The sequence below is a fragment of the Crocodylus siamensis genome, chromosome 3, assembly GCF_052110815.1.
Source record: "Crocodylus siamensis isolate JL-2025a chromosome 3, ASM5211081v1, whole genome shotgun sequence".
Lineage (NCBI taxonomy): Eukaryota > Metazoa > Chordata > Crocodylia > Crocodylidae > Crocodylus > Crocodylus siamensis.
In genome coordinates, this window is record NC_143397.1 from 71,634,201 (window position 1) to 71,649,966 (window position 15,766).

At 41.7% G+C, this 15,766-nt stretch overlaps 1 long non-coding RNA gene across 1 annotated transcript in view; it reads left to right on the forward strand.

Annotated features, from left to right (window-relative positions):
- The first annotated feature begins 1,972 nt into the window (after positions 1-1,972).
- The window catches only part of LOC149868393 (uncharacterized), a 132,073-nt gene continuing 118,279 nt past the window's right edge, over positions 1,973-15,766 (forward strand). The window contains exons 1-2 of the long non-coding RNA XR_016440986.1: positions 1,973-2,119; positions 4,803-4,930. This is a non-coding gene — a long non-coding RNA (uncharacterized LOC149868393). The remainder of the gene's footprint in view (positions 2,120-4,802; positions 4,931-15,766) is intronic.

Consider the following 15,766-nt stretch of genomic DNA (forward strand, 5'->3'; position numbering starts at 1 on the left):
ACTGGTATTACCTGTTGTACAGTGAACTCCCCTTAACTTGGAAGATCACTAGTCTCCTCCCTTGCTTGCTCCAAGGGCCTTATGGCTAAGGGCAAGCAAAACTTGGGGGCATCTGAACCCCAAGCCTCCAGGCTTGGGCCTGCAAGTAGGATGCCCACCAAATATTTTGGAAACATCTGAAGCCCAGGAGTGGGTGGAGGCTGTTTTCCAGTAGTAGGGCCTCTTATGGTTCTGGACTCTTGGATTTGGAATTAGTTTTGGCTAATTTGGCCTTGGATACAAATTAAATTAAAAAAAAAAATCACAGCCTAAGGTAGTAATGGGCATGCAAATATGGAATTTCCTGGCCCATACTCTTTCATTTTTTAACTCCATTGGAATCCAAAGTTACCCCAGGGATTAATTTAGTCTCCTGTGAACAGAAGAGCCATTGGACAGTACAACAATGTAAATGAAATGACAGCAGCAACCCGTTTTCAGTATTTCTATGGAGTAAGTTGTATTTCACCCTGGTACAAGTGGTAGTGTGTTTACAATAACTGTGAAGGTATAGATTTTTATCACAATATCTATTTTTGGTGCATTCTAAGGGTATGTGTCTAGTGGCCCTTGGGGTTTATTCCTTCTGTCTGGTAGCCACTGACTGAGATGGGTAATTGGTGTCACTCAGCAGGTGTTGGTTTCAGGGAGCATATTTCATGTAGGAAGCACCAGGTTTCAGTTCTGAAAGGGTTTTTTTTTTAAATTTCTGATTTACAAGGAGTTTCATCATAAAACCAAATTTTAAAAGAACCTGAACTTTCTTGGGACCTGGGAAATGTCCATTTTGGCCAACTGTAGCATCGAGTGCTCTTGGGAGATGCGTAATACCCACAGCTTCCACTGCCTTGAAAGTGCCGAGCTTTGCACAGAGACGGGCTCTTAACCAATCACTGGTTAGATTAAGCAATCATTGCAATCATTATACACAGACTGCAAACATGCTGGGATGGAAAGAGCCATATAATGTAAGAATGCAGTTTACTTAGAAATTGTGCTTCTGAAAACAAAACTTAGCCAGACACAGTGTATGAGCTTGGTGTGCAGAGTTCTTTATTTTTTTACTATTGGTACAACATATAATTGAGAGTTTTTATTTCTTTCATCCTAACATTCCCTGAAGTTTGCCTTTTATTTTTTGCCACATTGTAACCCTCGCTCTTAAAGGCGGAGCTGGGAAACTACACAATTGCTTCATATAGCACCTCCGGCAGCAATCTGTGCTAGGGAGCAGCTTTCCAGCTGCTCATTAAGCTGTGCCTGTGCACTGCAAACTCTAATTGCGCTAAGGCAGCTCTGAGACTTCATTTTAGGCAGTACCTAGCAACAAGATATGTTTAGAGCTACTGGCTAAATTCCTCTTGTGTTTACAGACAGCGTTAAAAAAAACCCCAACAAAGGAGCAAGTGAATTTTAAGCATGCGGCATTTCTGGTGTGTTCTACTCTCAGAGGTTTGATGAGCCTTCTTATTTTATGTAGGACTTGGTGCTGTAAGTACTCTGATAAGCACTCTGTGAGCACTCTTGAGTCCCTATTCTTGACTTTTGTCTGTGCTGTTGGCTGTAGAACAAACAAGAAGTGAAGGTCCTTTCAAACTGATGCCATACACATCTCTCCAGTTTCATGTGGAAGAGTAGTTGCTTCATGGCAGAGTTTTCCCTTTTCTGGGACCCCGTGGTGGGCTCCGTGCACTGAGATGTGCAGTGTGAGACAGAGAGAGAGATGGTATTACCTCTTTTTTTAGCCCTTTCTGAGCTAAAATATACCCCTTGTAATGAGGCAAGTAGTCCTCCAGATTGCTTCCAGAAAGCAGGTTATCATGACTCCATTGGAGCCAGACTAGTAAGGAGCTAGACAGAAACTCTCAGAACTGGCACAAATACTCATGAGCTCTGAGTGAATGGTCTTGGCTTTCTGCAGATTCACCCAGGTCCCCGTCATCCCCACCCCATCCTCCCTGGGAACAGAAGATGGACCAGCAGCCCATACTCTTCAGGCAAATGCCACCCTTCTCACAGATGATTTGGGAAAGAAACTTCGCAAGTCATCAGATCTTGGCAGAATTTTCCACATCATGAGGTGATTTCCATATGTTTTTTTCTTTTTCTCCCTTGAAGAAATGTGTGATTAAGAATGTCTAAGCACATGCTTTGCTGTATGGAGTTTAGCTTGATAGTATCACAGTGAGATCTGGGATATTAGATGCTTCCTTTTCTTTTGATCTCTTAGGTGCTTTCTTGGGGGATTTTTATAGTGGATTTTCTTAGGTACAGTGAATCCCTAGACATGAGTGCCATTTATTACTTGGTTTACCAAAAATGTTACTAAGTTCCATTTTAAGTCAATGGGTCTACTCATCTGACCCAACCTTAAGCACATTTGTAAGTGTGTGCGGAGTTGGGACCTAAAGATGGCAAATACAACACAAACAATTAAAGGAGAGATACAAGGTTGGCCATACATGAAATCAAAGTCTATTAAGCATGGATGGCTAAATAAAAGAAGGGATTATTGAGGAATCATATGAATGGGAGATGGAGGCTATTTGGTACATGGGAAACGGGCACTGCTCCAAAATAGGGAACTCCTGGTGGAATAAGGCACAAAATTCAGGTTCCAAGAGAAACAAAGGCTTCGGTTCAGACCAGAAGAATTTACAGAGCCTTAAAGGAGATGACAAGGTACTTTAATGAACAAAGTGAGAGGTAAACGTGGCGAGGGACCTTGAGTGAGGGGAGTTTAACAATGTTGTTAAGTATTATAATGAGGGGATATAAAAGAACTGTTGTAAATTCCTCTCTAGATTTAACATTCTTGGATGATATTTCCTTGGGCTGCCTTACATGCAAGACCCAAGAGTGCATAAAATGGTTAACAATTTCTTAATACTTCCTTAGTAAATTCAGTTTAACAGACAGTCTAAGGATTCATCTGTTTGCTTTGTTTCTGCCCTTTCTTTAATGGGACCAAAGAGGAAAAAGGGTAGATACAATTCAACATTGTTCATTTTAAATCTGTTATCAATTTTTTCATTGTATATATCTATGAAAGCCATTTCTTGTATTTTCCACAGAGGAATTCCCTGTCAAATCAGATTGCGAATATAGGATTTCCCATTCCCCACCTGCGGATTTCCTGATTATCTGGTAATTCCAGATGCGATTGTAAAGGCAGTAATGAGAATAGTTTAATTTTTAGGGCACGAAGCCAGTACAATTTTCCAAAGTTAGACAGTATGTTTTTGACCCTGAAGGACTGTTTTGTTCCGATTGTGGTTAGGGCAGTAGCAACCACTATAGTTTATCTTATCTAAGTCTTTCCATTATAATAACCTTAGCTTTCAAACTGTAACTTTCAAAGTTTCACCTTTTTGATTGAAGATAAGCTTTTGGGGCAGATAGAACAACCATTGTTTTTATTTCTGTTCTCATTTAAAAAATTTAATGTGCTTTTTGAATTCTTAAAAAAAAAAAAGAAAAACTGGATCTGTTGGAAGAAGTCTGAGCTGTTGCAAAAGCCAAGGACAGAGAATACAAATTTCACCAAGAAATATCATGCATTGTCATGCCTTCCAGAGTTTTGTTGAAATCAATTTTGATTTGACCAAAAGATGAGGCTTTGTAGTTGCATTTTGCCAGGCTTAATACCTGGATTGTAATTCTATGCTCACTTTGTAATCATACCATTTTTCCCTGTGTCATGACCTATTGTAAGGTGAACATTGGATATAAATTACCTTAAATGACCTTAATAGTTTCCATTTGTCTATCTTGGCCACACAGACTAGAAGAGATGTTGCATAGCTGTCCAAAGTTGTAGGAAAAAATTATGTGAGATCATAATTGGGAAATAGCATACAACCATGAATTTAAAGACTCCATCACAATGCAGATGCAAGTAAAAGAGCTAAGATAGTATGAGTCACCTTCACTTCTATATTTCTTGACATATAGAGAGTCAAATCCTGAGGGCTGTGTTAGTATAACTAGGCCGGGGAGTTTATTTGCTTTTTTAACAAGATCTCATAGTTTATTGCCAGTATAGTTGCTAGTAATCCAAAGCCATGTGCTGGAAATCTTCAAGAAGTTTTTGCCAAATTCATTTGTTGAGCAGGATCACTAGAGTTGTTAGATTAAATCTGATTTCCAATATACCAGAGGTTCCCGGTCAAGATTTGAGGTTATTTAAGTATAGTTTTGAACTTTTCTATAAAAAAATTGATTTGATAATTATGTGACAAAAAAGCATTTTTAGCATTTGCATCATTTAAAAAAACCAGAATAATATAATAGTCAACATATGCCAGACTTTAGTATGCAAGCCATCTTTATGCCAAGTTTGTATCTCTCTGAAAAAATGTGAGTTCCTAATAGGAAAAAAAATAGTGACAGTCTTTTTCCTGAAAATGATTTGTCTAGTGCCAGTTTTGGAAAGGAAAAAAATTGAAAGACAGTTTAGGGGATATAGCTGACTTCAGTGGGATAAGTTCTAGCACCTAAATGAAGAGAGAAGAATTTGACCCCGACTGTCAAGATTCAAACACAGTATAGTTCTTGCTGTATTTTTCCTCTACCCTCTTAGAACATACAGACCTCAAGGAGTCTGCATAGTTTACCCAGAATCTTTATCAGCTGATGGAGGTGCCCTTGCATCTGAGTTTGTGCCTTTTACAAAGCAGTGTGAATATGTATACAATGTGAAGAGTGCATTTTTCATTCCCAAGGTTTCTGTTTAAATGTCACAGTTTTGTTGATTTTTAAAGAAACGGAAATATGGTAGCAAAGTGGAAAGGCTGCAGACTGATTTGGCACAAGCTAAGCAGGAAGCTGCCATCGCTAGAGTTAAAGGAGAAGATAAAGACTCTCTGTGATGGAAAGCAAACCCCTAGAGGTCAGTATAACCATAGTAACATTAACACATGGAAATTGAGGCTTAAGTAATGTTAAAAATACAATAAACTGCCTATAGCAAAGAAACTCACAATTAGGCTATATTTTGTCCTTAAATGACCCCTCCACAGCAGGGCTGGAAGCTACAAAAGTTTCCACATAGGACAGACTATCTCTGTATCAGGCCACAAGATGTTGCAAAGTTGCCAATGTAGAAATGAGGCACTGAGCGTGGTCATGCTTGGAGCAGAATACACAGGAGAAGAACTGATGACTGACCCTGGGAGGGAATGGGGTGCCCAAGAACAGGCCAGCTGACTCCACAGGGAGAGGAGACTAACACACAGAGGAAAAGGTTGCTGACAGACTATGTAAGGTAAGAAAGAGGATGTGGAGGGAGCCAGAAATTGTGAAGTAGTCAAGCTGGTTATGACCAAAGCAGTTCTGATTAGGTAAAGGAGATCTGACTTGTCAGAGTGGTTTGAACAGGCTGACAAAGTTTGCTAAACAAACCATGTTTCAGGCGTATAGGTTGTAGCCGTGTTGGTCTAAGCACACAAGCAGACAAGGTTCTTTGGGTAAATCTGATATTTTTTATTAGAGCAACTCAGATAGTTGGAAAAATTCTTCTTTGCAAGCTTTTGGGTACAAATACCTTTTGTCTGGCTGAGGAAGCATCTGCAGTTGATCTGTGCTCTTCCTGGATTAAATGAATAGTAAAGAAGCCAGAGGCATAGCAGCCGAAAGCTTGCAAAGAAGAATTTTTCCAACTATCTGAGTTGGTCTCAATAATAAAAGATATCAGATTTACCCAAATAACCTTATCTGCCTAAATAAACCAGGAATCCCATTATATTCAGTGGTGGAAATTCCTCTGTCACTCATAGCTGTGAAACTACCCCGCTCTAGCTGCAGAACTGTTATTGTGCGTTGCCTGGGTATTGCAAACACTGCATGCAAATCAGTACTAATGCTCTCATGCACCCTAAATAAAGGCAGGTCACTTAGAAGCATTTCACGTCAAAAGCAAAGGAACAAAATCTACTTAATCCTAAAAACTCATGAGAGCTGTTATAGAAATATAAGGTCAGGATTAGCTGCCCAACCTTGTAAAGAAAACCATTATCCATAACTTTGCATAACTTAGTACAAGATGTTCCCAGCCTTCATTTATGACCATCTAGCATCACTCATTTAGATAGTGAGTTATCTATCTGTGCCCTCATCTTGCCCGTATTGATGGAACCAACTCTATGATAAGCCCCTCAAGGATCTGTGTTAAAACCCTTGTTGAATTCACCATTGAGCAATTCTTTATTACATAAGCTGGAGCAACGCCACCCAAGTCAGAAGGATTCGTCTCCATTATCAATTAATTAGGCCCCTGGTCTTTATGTGGGGATGATCAGAACAGATTGCAACAGATTCAGGACACTGCTCTATGATCCTCCCAACAAAACAAATGTGTATGAAAGAAAAGGTAGATCTTCATAATAGCGTAGACTATTCATGCAAACTTGCCTTGTAGACTGTTCATGCAAAACCCTTGCTCAATATGTGTACCCAAAGGCTGTTTGAAACATTTATTTGAAGTTTCCTGGGGCATGCACTAAAGTCCATCCTTCATTTGGGTGGCAGAGGTCTAGGCAGTGGTGCACACATTATTCAGATATGCCTGTAATACTGATACTAACCCATGCCAAATAAATAGCAAACCGTTTTCCTTTTTTTTGTTGGTATGGGTCATGCTCTTAACTACTTAATTACAGTGGTTTTCTATGTTAACTTCATTTAGTTTTCAACACTGCTTTTGAAAACAAGGGAAATACAAAAACGAATTGTATAAGAAGTTTGATAACAATAGCTTCAAAAGAAAGCATTACTCAGGGCCTAGCCCCTGGCACCTGGATAACTTTCAACAGGAGACAGACTGTTATTTTTAATCAGGTTGTCTACTAGGTTCAAACTGCACATCAAACTGGAGCAAACTTGTAGAGCTGAATTGTAAAATCCTATATTCCAAGCCTGCAAGCCAGCCACCATCAGTAACACAAAACAGGTTAGGCTGATTCTGGTCTTGTCTTAAATTCCCATGGGTGTAATGTCACTGACTTCAACAGAGTATTTGAAGGTGATCTGGAGTCACTGAGTTTTTACTGAAAATATGGATAAGGGAAAACTAAAGATCCCTTATAAGAAAATGATTTTGGTTATAGATCATATAACTTTTATCTTTTTCTTCCCCCTCTGGTATTATTAAAAAAAAATTAACTGTAGATCTTTGGCACTTAGGAGCTGATTAGTTTCTTCCACTTTTATCAATATTTGAAATAATCCTTATGTGTAGGGACCTACTGAATTCACAGTGGAACTAGGGTGCGTGGTCGCTCCTTTAATCTTGCACGTTTTCCCACATGCACCTCGCCCTCTGCCCCTCCTCCCCCCAGGTGATTAGCAGAGGACCCCGCCACTCCCTCATGTTCAGCAGGGAAGGTAAAACTGTGGTTTTAAACATGGTGCTGTTTTTGCCTTCCCACCAGTCAGCAGCAAACAGTAGGGCCGTCTGGGGCCCCTCAAGCCAATCAGTGGCAGGAGGCAAAAATGGCACCATATTTAAAACCTCAGTTTTCACCTCCCTGCTGATCAGGGGTGAGCCGCAATCAGCAGGGGGTGGGACAGGAGCCACGGGAAAACCTGCAAGATTAAAGAAGCCGCAGCACACCCCACTATGGCCATGAATTCAGTGGGTCCCTACTTATGTGGCAACATAATCCTTCTAAGCCCCTTAAGTTTTTAACCTATATTTATTTTTTAGTTTCTAAACTTGTAGATGCTTAATATACAAAATAAAATGTTCAAGCTAAACTTGACTCCATAACCATGCCATAGTCTCCCTTGATCCATGCACACTTCTATTTATGTCAGTGGGAGTTCTATATGTTATTCAAGGGCACGATTCTTTGGCTGAGGACAGAAATTACCCATAGGCTGATTATAAGTGGGAGCTTGTACACATGACAAAAATTGGCCATTTTTGCAGTTTAACTGCATCACACTGTACACATGCAGGGGAGTTACAATTTAAATGAGTTAGCTACATTGCAAGCTAAACTACATTCACATGTAGTTTAGTTTGCAATGAAGCTATTTGTCACATTGCAGCCTTGGACAGCTCGCCCACTGTTGGAGAAGCAGGCTGAAGGCAGAAGTGCCTGGGGAGAGGATCCATTTATTTATTTTTTTAATGGAAGTTGGCCGGGAGTGAGCTGCCAGTGGTCCAAGTGGTCCCTGAGCTGCAGAGGGCCCCAGTCCTTCCTTCCACAGTGGCAGCATGCCCTGGGGCTGCCCGGGTGGGCTGCTAGTGGATGTGTGCTGCACCAGTTCAGGCTCAGGAAACAGTTGGATCAGGCTGAGTGCTGCCTGCGAGTTGGGGCAGCACCTGCCTGCGAGCCACCCATCCAGGTATCCACAGAGGGCACCACTGCCATGGAGGGAAGGTCTAGGGCCCTGCCACAGCTCAGGGCCCACTAGTAACTCACTCCCTGGCTGCGGGAGAGGCGGGTAGGCTTGGCAGAAAAAAAAAAGGATCAGGCCCCTTGCCACTTTTTTTTTTCCTCAGTGGAGCCTGCTCGTGTGAGCTGCTGCCGGGCTACACAGCCCCTGAGCTACAGGTGGAGCCCGTTTCTTCCCTCTGCAGTGGCGGCACCCCTCCTGAGGCCTCCTTGGTGGCGTGTTAGCTGCATGGGTACTGCCCCAGCTTGCAGGCAGCACACGCCAGATCCAACTCTTCCCCAAGCTAGTGCAGGGAGCAGAAAACATGTGGGCTCCAGAAAGAGTTGGGACTGGCAGGTGCTGTGTGTGAGCCAGGGCAGTAGCTGCACAGCTAGCACCCCTTCCAGGCAGTCCCAGGGGATGCCGCCACCACAGAGGGAAGGACTGGGTCCCCCTGGAGCTCAGGGGCTGCATGGCCCAGTGGCAGGTCATGCAGGCAGGCTCTGCTGTGGAAAGAAATTAAAAGTAAACAGGGGCCTGATCCTTTTTTTTTTTCCTTTGGAGCCTGCACACCTCTCCCATGGCTGGGGAGCAATCTGCCAGTGGGCCCTGAGCTGGTAGCATCTTCATGGGCAGTACCTGCCTGCTAGCAACCCATCCAGGTGGCCCTCGGGGGTGCTGCCACTGTGGAGGGAAGGCCGCGGGCCCCATGCAGTTCAGGGGCCACTCAGCCCACCAGCACCTTGCCCCCAGCTGCAGGAGAAGCAGGCAGGCTCTGCAGGGGAAAAAAAAATCAGGCCCTTTACCATAATGGTGATGGAAGCCCGTAAATTGAAACAGTAGGTTTATAATTGTTGCAATTCAGTTTAGGGAACTAAACCCCTGTCAAGCGTACAAGCAGCCAGTGAGCAGAAACCAGTTCAAGCCTGTAACACAACAGAAACTCAGTGCATATAAACTGCTTTTAAAATGGCCGAAACCAGGTTAAGCTAAATCTAGATGGATTTACTATCAAGCTGAACTGATTTAGCTTAAACTGGTTTATTGAACTTCTGTCCCAGATCCCCTCAAGATTCCAATTAACTCACTGTCCCTCAGCATCCCAAGATGCTTTGTATCTCTCCCATAAACCCTCCCTCACAGGGTGGGTGGGCTAGCCTTAGCCCAAACTATCTGCTCCAGCTGAGCAGGAAGGTGTGCTCTACCACCCCCTGGCTTCTGGCCTGGGCCACTGCAGGCAAGTGGCTGCATTTCTGGAATCAAAAGTGAATGTCTAGTCACTTGTTTATCATTTCAACCTGTGGAGTTTAGACTAACCTGTGAAGATTGAAGTGATTGAACCTTGGGCTTTTTGGCTGTCTGTACTTAGCCTTCGTAAGCATGTGTTATCCAGGATAACTCAACAGCAGAGTAACCTACCTTTAGTACTAACAGTGGCCATGTTCTATATCTAGTCACTTATGTAGCACTACTGCTGCTGTTATAGTAGGTTCTCTGACAGGATGAGCTGGCAAAATACAGAGCAGAGGAAAGATGTGCTCTAAAATCTAAGCTTATGGGTGATATAAGGGCATATGGATTTACAGTAAATTTCTTCCCATAATATATAGTGCTGTTATATCAGTTAAACTATAAGCTAGTTAATATGTGACTCTCACTTGGGGATATAAGCCTTCTATAGGGCTTCTTCTCCATCAGAAACTGCAGTCCTTGCTGCTGAGGTTATTCTTTCCCCTTTCTTATATATTTGATACCAAGAGAGGATTTAGAGCTTTGGTAAATAGTAGGGATCAATGTTAAAGATGACAAAATCACGAAGTCCTGGACTGTACCATTTGCATGTAGTCCTCTGCAGGGAGAGGAAACAGTCATACTGCTCTGGATGTAGAAATATGAGAATTTATGCCTAAAGCCAATGCAGACTGCTTTCTCATAGGTACAGCCCTATTGCTTCCTGAGTGATTTGCTCCCTAGAAGGAGCAAGGTATAAGCAGTTCTGCTAACAGCACATGTTGCTGTGGTCATCCCTGATGAATCACTTGAATATGGATGGAAGCTTTTTCTCTCTGTCCATGATCCGTTCAGGGTTGCCCAGGGAGAGGACATGCCAAGTGGTTGACATTCAGATAGTATTTCCAAACTTCAGTGAAGTATGGAGATGCATATGGGCAGCTGGCATATTTGCCCCTCTGGTCCCATTTCCTGCTGGTATAAATGAATGCTCTGGTGCTTCTGGTAGCATCAAAACAATTCTTGTAAAACAAGGTGAAAAAACAGCTTGTTTTTCTCTCCCTTCTTTTCTGCAGTCTATTTCATAAAAACCTTTTCCCTTAAATTGACAGCATACAATATACTTTGCTACACAAGAAATTACTGCACCACAAGCATTATAGAATAACATACATTTGGGCAGAATTATTATATAGTATGACAAGCATTGCCACTGGGTAACATGTTCACTTTAAAAAAACAGGTCAGAAAACTACCCTGAAGTCTGGGGAGCTGGTACAAAAACTATTGAAATCAATGGGAATCTTTCAGCACTTTTCAGTGGGCAGCAGCAGATACAGGATTTTGAACGAGGAGGGATGTAAGGGTGGCATCACACGTTCAACGTTGTTGATTGAGGCTTAGTGGATCCAAATTCTAATGAAGGCAATAGGCCAATGCTGTCCAGACTGGGGATCAAATAAAAGGCAAGATCGGAAGTCACAGCCAGGGGTTCAAGGACAGGTTACATTGAGCGGACTATTTCTGCTTTCCTGCCTGACAGGCAGGAAACAGGCTTGAGCCAAGGCTTTAGTGCCTCAGCTCTGTGAAAGCTGGGGGCGGAGCCAGCCTTGCTCTGTTGGAGTAGACAGCATAGCCCAGGGCTGCAAAGCATCCTGGAATGCTAGGGGTCTGTGAATTAACTTGAATTGCAAAGGGTTCTGAGACACAAGTTCCATAAACCAGTTTAACCTAAATCAGTTAAGTCTGATCCAACCAGCTATATCTTAAACTGGTTCTGGCCATTTTGAAAGTGGTTTATGTGCACTGAACTTCTGTTCGGTTACAGGTTTAAACCAGTTTCCAATCATTTAAACAATTTTATGTATAACTTCTATCCCTAGCCATGTTGATTTGTGACATACTAAGCTAAGCCATTTACATTGGGCCTTAGAGCTAACATACAAATGGCTCTGTTGCCTTTTTCCCCCTCCCACTCCCTCGGCTCCTAAATTGAACTGCAGTCTTGGCAGCTGTGATCCTAGACTAGGTTTGTCTAGAACTATGATAGAACAAAAATATTCAAAGCTATGAGCTGGGAAAGAAAAAAATAGCACATTGAACCTTAAATGGTTGAATAGTTTCTACTAAGCAAGGATCATGGTGATAACACATTTACCTTTGAATGAGGACAGAAAGGGACTTCCTTGATCATGAAATACAGGACCTTGAAAGCTCTTCTGAAGACTTGAAGAAAGGGCACTGACTGAAACTCATGCACTAGATACTTGAAGATTGAAAACTAGCAAGGTGTCTATCAAATATCATAGAGGATGAAGCTGAAAAGAGTTTTGCCTCTCTGTTGGTTTGAATGACACCTTTATTTGGTATGAGGAGGGAGGTATGAGCCTCCTTCTTTTAGAAACATATTTTCTTTAAAAAAAATATTGTATTGCCAGTGAAATTGAGAATCTAGGAAAACAGCACTTTGGAGTTCCAATGCCTGTTAACGCTAGGCCTAGGAAAAGGACAATCAACTTTTAAAAACATAATACTAGGACCAGGGCCCTAAGCCACAAGTGGCTCTTTATCAGCCACAGCTCTTTACAGAAAGTGTTGTCAAAGTGCAATTATTCACTGCATGCTTTGGGTACATCTTTTCTGCAGGCATGAATAATGCAACATGTGCTATCTAGCTATTAATTATGGTACAAATACTGAATTTTGTTCTTTCAAGTTGGAGTGCACTGGCCACAATTTACCTATGGGTGTTGTTATGGCTCTTTGGTTTGCCATGACTCTTCATGAAGTTCCTGATCCAATCAGGACTGAGTGTCACAGTTTTAAACTCTTCCATTTGAAAAACTCCAGCAGTGTTATGAAATGGTCTTAGCTGGCTTTGTTGCAGAAAACCCCTCCAAAGTTTTGCTACTGCATACAGTTCCAAAGATCCAAGGATAGAAGTATTGCAAGGGTCTACATTCTTACTGAAATCTTACCCAAAAGTCTTTTCTGCGGGGAAGAGTGTTGAAAATCTCACAAGGGAAGAATTTCATGAAATTTCAAGATTTCCAGGCTTTTTGGGTTTCAGTTGAGTTCAAGGAACAAATGAGAAAAAATAGGAGAAAAGCACATTCATGATGTTCTTATTTCAGGATTGCTACTTCTTTACTTGACTGAGGCTAGAAAATAAAGAGGTTGTTGTCTGTCTGTCTGCTTGTCTTCTAAGTAAACTGTATTTTTTGAACGTGTTCTTGTTCAGGTTGGTGCTCAATTTACCTGAGCAGCTCCTGCCATCCTCTCTGCACATTTTCTTGAAAAAAATTCCAAATTGGCACATATTCTAAACAATAAGAGGAAGGCTCCCGATGAATAGTCTGAAGTGCAATTATCTTTGCTAATTGGATTATGCCTGGATCTCAACCTGAGATCACGCTCACCTTTAAAAAAACTTAATGCATGCTTTTATTTGCTATGTTATTAAGGTAACAAAAAGTAAATAAATGACTGGGAAGCAAAGGAAATCTTCAGTTGAAAAGAAAAAGACTTTAACACAACAGGAAATCAACTGAAAGCCTCAGTTTTATTTGTCAATTTCACTTTGTGCAAAGAATCAGGAAAGAAGGGAGTTTTCATGGTGAATTCTTCCACAGAGACATTTTAGAACTCAAAATTACCTCTTTAGAATAAGGCCCAGGCTCACTTGGGGAAATTCAGAAAATTCTCCTGGACTTTTATTGAAAAAACTAAGAAACTTGGTTCAGATCATGCCCCTGCCATTCACCTGTCCTTTTTGGCCCTCATATCTGCTACCTGGTGAAACCCCCTGTTCATTGATTATTCTCTCACTGCAGAAGAACATATATGTGTTTTACTGGCACCTTCCTTTCTCTCTGTTGGATCTCAGGAAACCTTTTTTCCTTTAGCTCAGGGTCTGTGCTTGGGAAGGGGCAGGGAGACAATGGTGAAGCAGGGAAGACACATGTACTGTATTCAGTTTGTCCCTCTTAACACTGCACAGAAATAACCCAGATACTTTACTAAGATGCCACACTGAATACTTTTTTCTGCATAGTTCCCGAGGGCACTTGTTTTGAAAGTACAGTTCCCAGAAATGTGGCTATTTTGAAGCTCTACTAGCAGAATGAGCAAACACTCTATGTGGGTAACCCTTGAATCGAGCCATTAGGGCAACCCCCTGGATGTAAGGGGATTTAGCGGGTGGCTTTTCCAAGGTCAGGTGTATAGGAAAAACTCCATCCCTCCGATGTTGGCTGATCCCACTGAGGGAAAGCTCATGGAAATTCCTTTGCAAAAATTCCACTGCTGTTGCTTTTAACATGGAAGGGCTCTTCATTTCCTGCAGTGAGCTTGCAATAAAGCTTGTGAGCCAGATTTAGCTCACAAATGCCCACTCTTTGTGCCACAGAAGTGAATGGAATCTGTATGAACACAAATGTGAGGACAGGATTTTTTCTCCATATGCTTTTAAAATATTGTAGCTTAAAGTAATATTGGCTGTTCTTACCTTCATTGACTATCTAAACAGTAGGACATAATGACTGAAGTGAAAACTCTTTTAATTCTTCAAAATTCAGAAGTATCTATAACCATTTGTATATAAAAATATCTGTAGTTTACCTACCATTCAGATCTTTGTTTAAAACAAACTGCAATTTGAGTTGCTGTTTCTGCAGGTTACAACTATTTCTTTCATGAAACTAAAATTACCTGATTTTTCTTCAATTATTTTCAAAGAGGAAGCATTATAGAGCATGTTAAGTGCCATAGGAAATAGTAGTAGCTGTACTAACAATAATAATAATAGGAAATCAGTGACAGAGGTAAAGTACTTCGGCCTGTGACATGAATTATTTAAACCAACTCTCCACAAAACTTAAAGACATAAAGAACCAGCTAATAATTGATTCTTAAAATTTTCTTACTAATAAAAATAGCACATATTGGTCTAATCTTAATAATTTTTTCATATATAGATTTAGGTTATTGTTCCTATTTCCAGATCTCTCTATAAATGTGTAGTAGTTAAAGACTGTATGTCTGTACACTGAGCAAATTTGGTCTTATAGCTTTTCTGAGCATATAAAATTGTTTGAGATTTCTATTTGCCAAATGAAACATGGGCCAAAACTATTTTACAAGAGATGTGAAGAACGTGGCAGCTTGCTCCTCTGCCAAGCCAAGGTCTGGCCAGCAGAAAACCCTGGGTTTGTTCCTCCTCTGCTCCTGCCTGCTCTGCTGGCCAGACCCTGGCTCAACAGAGGGGGAAACTGCCTTGTTCTCTCCACCATTTCTCCCTCTCAGCTCCTGCCTGCTGTGCTGAGCAGATCCCAATTTGTGGGGAGTCTGGCTGGGGCAGGGAAACCTCCTGAGGCTTTGGGTACCTCCTGAAGCATGGGGCTTCCCCCTGTGGGCAGATCCTGGTTCCACACCAGGACAGGGGTCTCCTTCTCTCCTTGCCATGTAGGTCAGGGGATGGGGTGGGGCTGAGCAGCCAGCCTTAGTGGTGAGGGAGGAAGTGAGGCTAAGACAGGGGCCTCAATCTGCCCCCCTCACGGCCCTTTCCCCTCCCCCATCCCTTCCTTTGCAGACTTACCTGCTGGGGGGTAGTATGCCCCTAAATCATTTTTTCTCCCTGTGCCTTGATCTGCGCCCCTCCCCCCTAAACAAACTTACCTGCTGGGGGTAGGGGGTAGATCTTGGTTTGCTTTTAAATTCCAAACGTGATCTTCTACTGAAAAAGGTTGGAGACCACTGGTTTAGAGAAACCAACAAAGATTAGATTGATGCAACCTTGGGCTTTTTTACTTAATTTTCTATGATTCTATTATTTTATGACTGTCTGTACTTAGCCATGGAAAGGGAAAGGTTCAAGGAATCGTGGCCCTTAACTTTAGTACCTGGTAAAAAATTGGGGCAATTCAGAGTTTTCCAGGGACAAACTTAGGCCAAGTGAATTTATTTCATTTCATTATTCCATGCAGTGAATAGTATGTTTGGCTGATTAAAAATCTGTCGTGAACATAGTCAAAATTAATAATTTATACAAATTTCAAGGAGTCAATATCATTTTGCCTGTCATCCACAGAGAAACAGAAACATAAGACTGAACAGG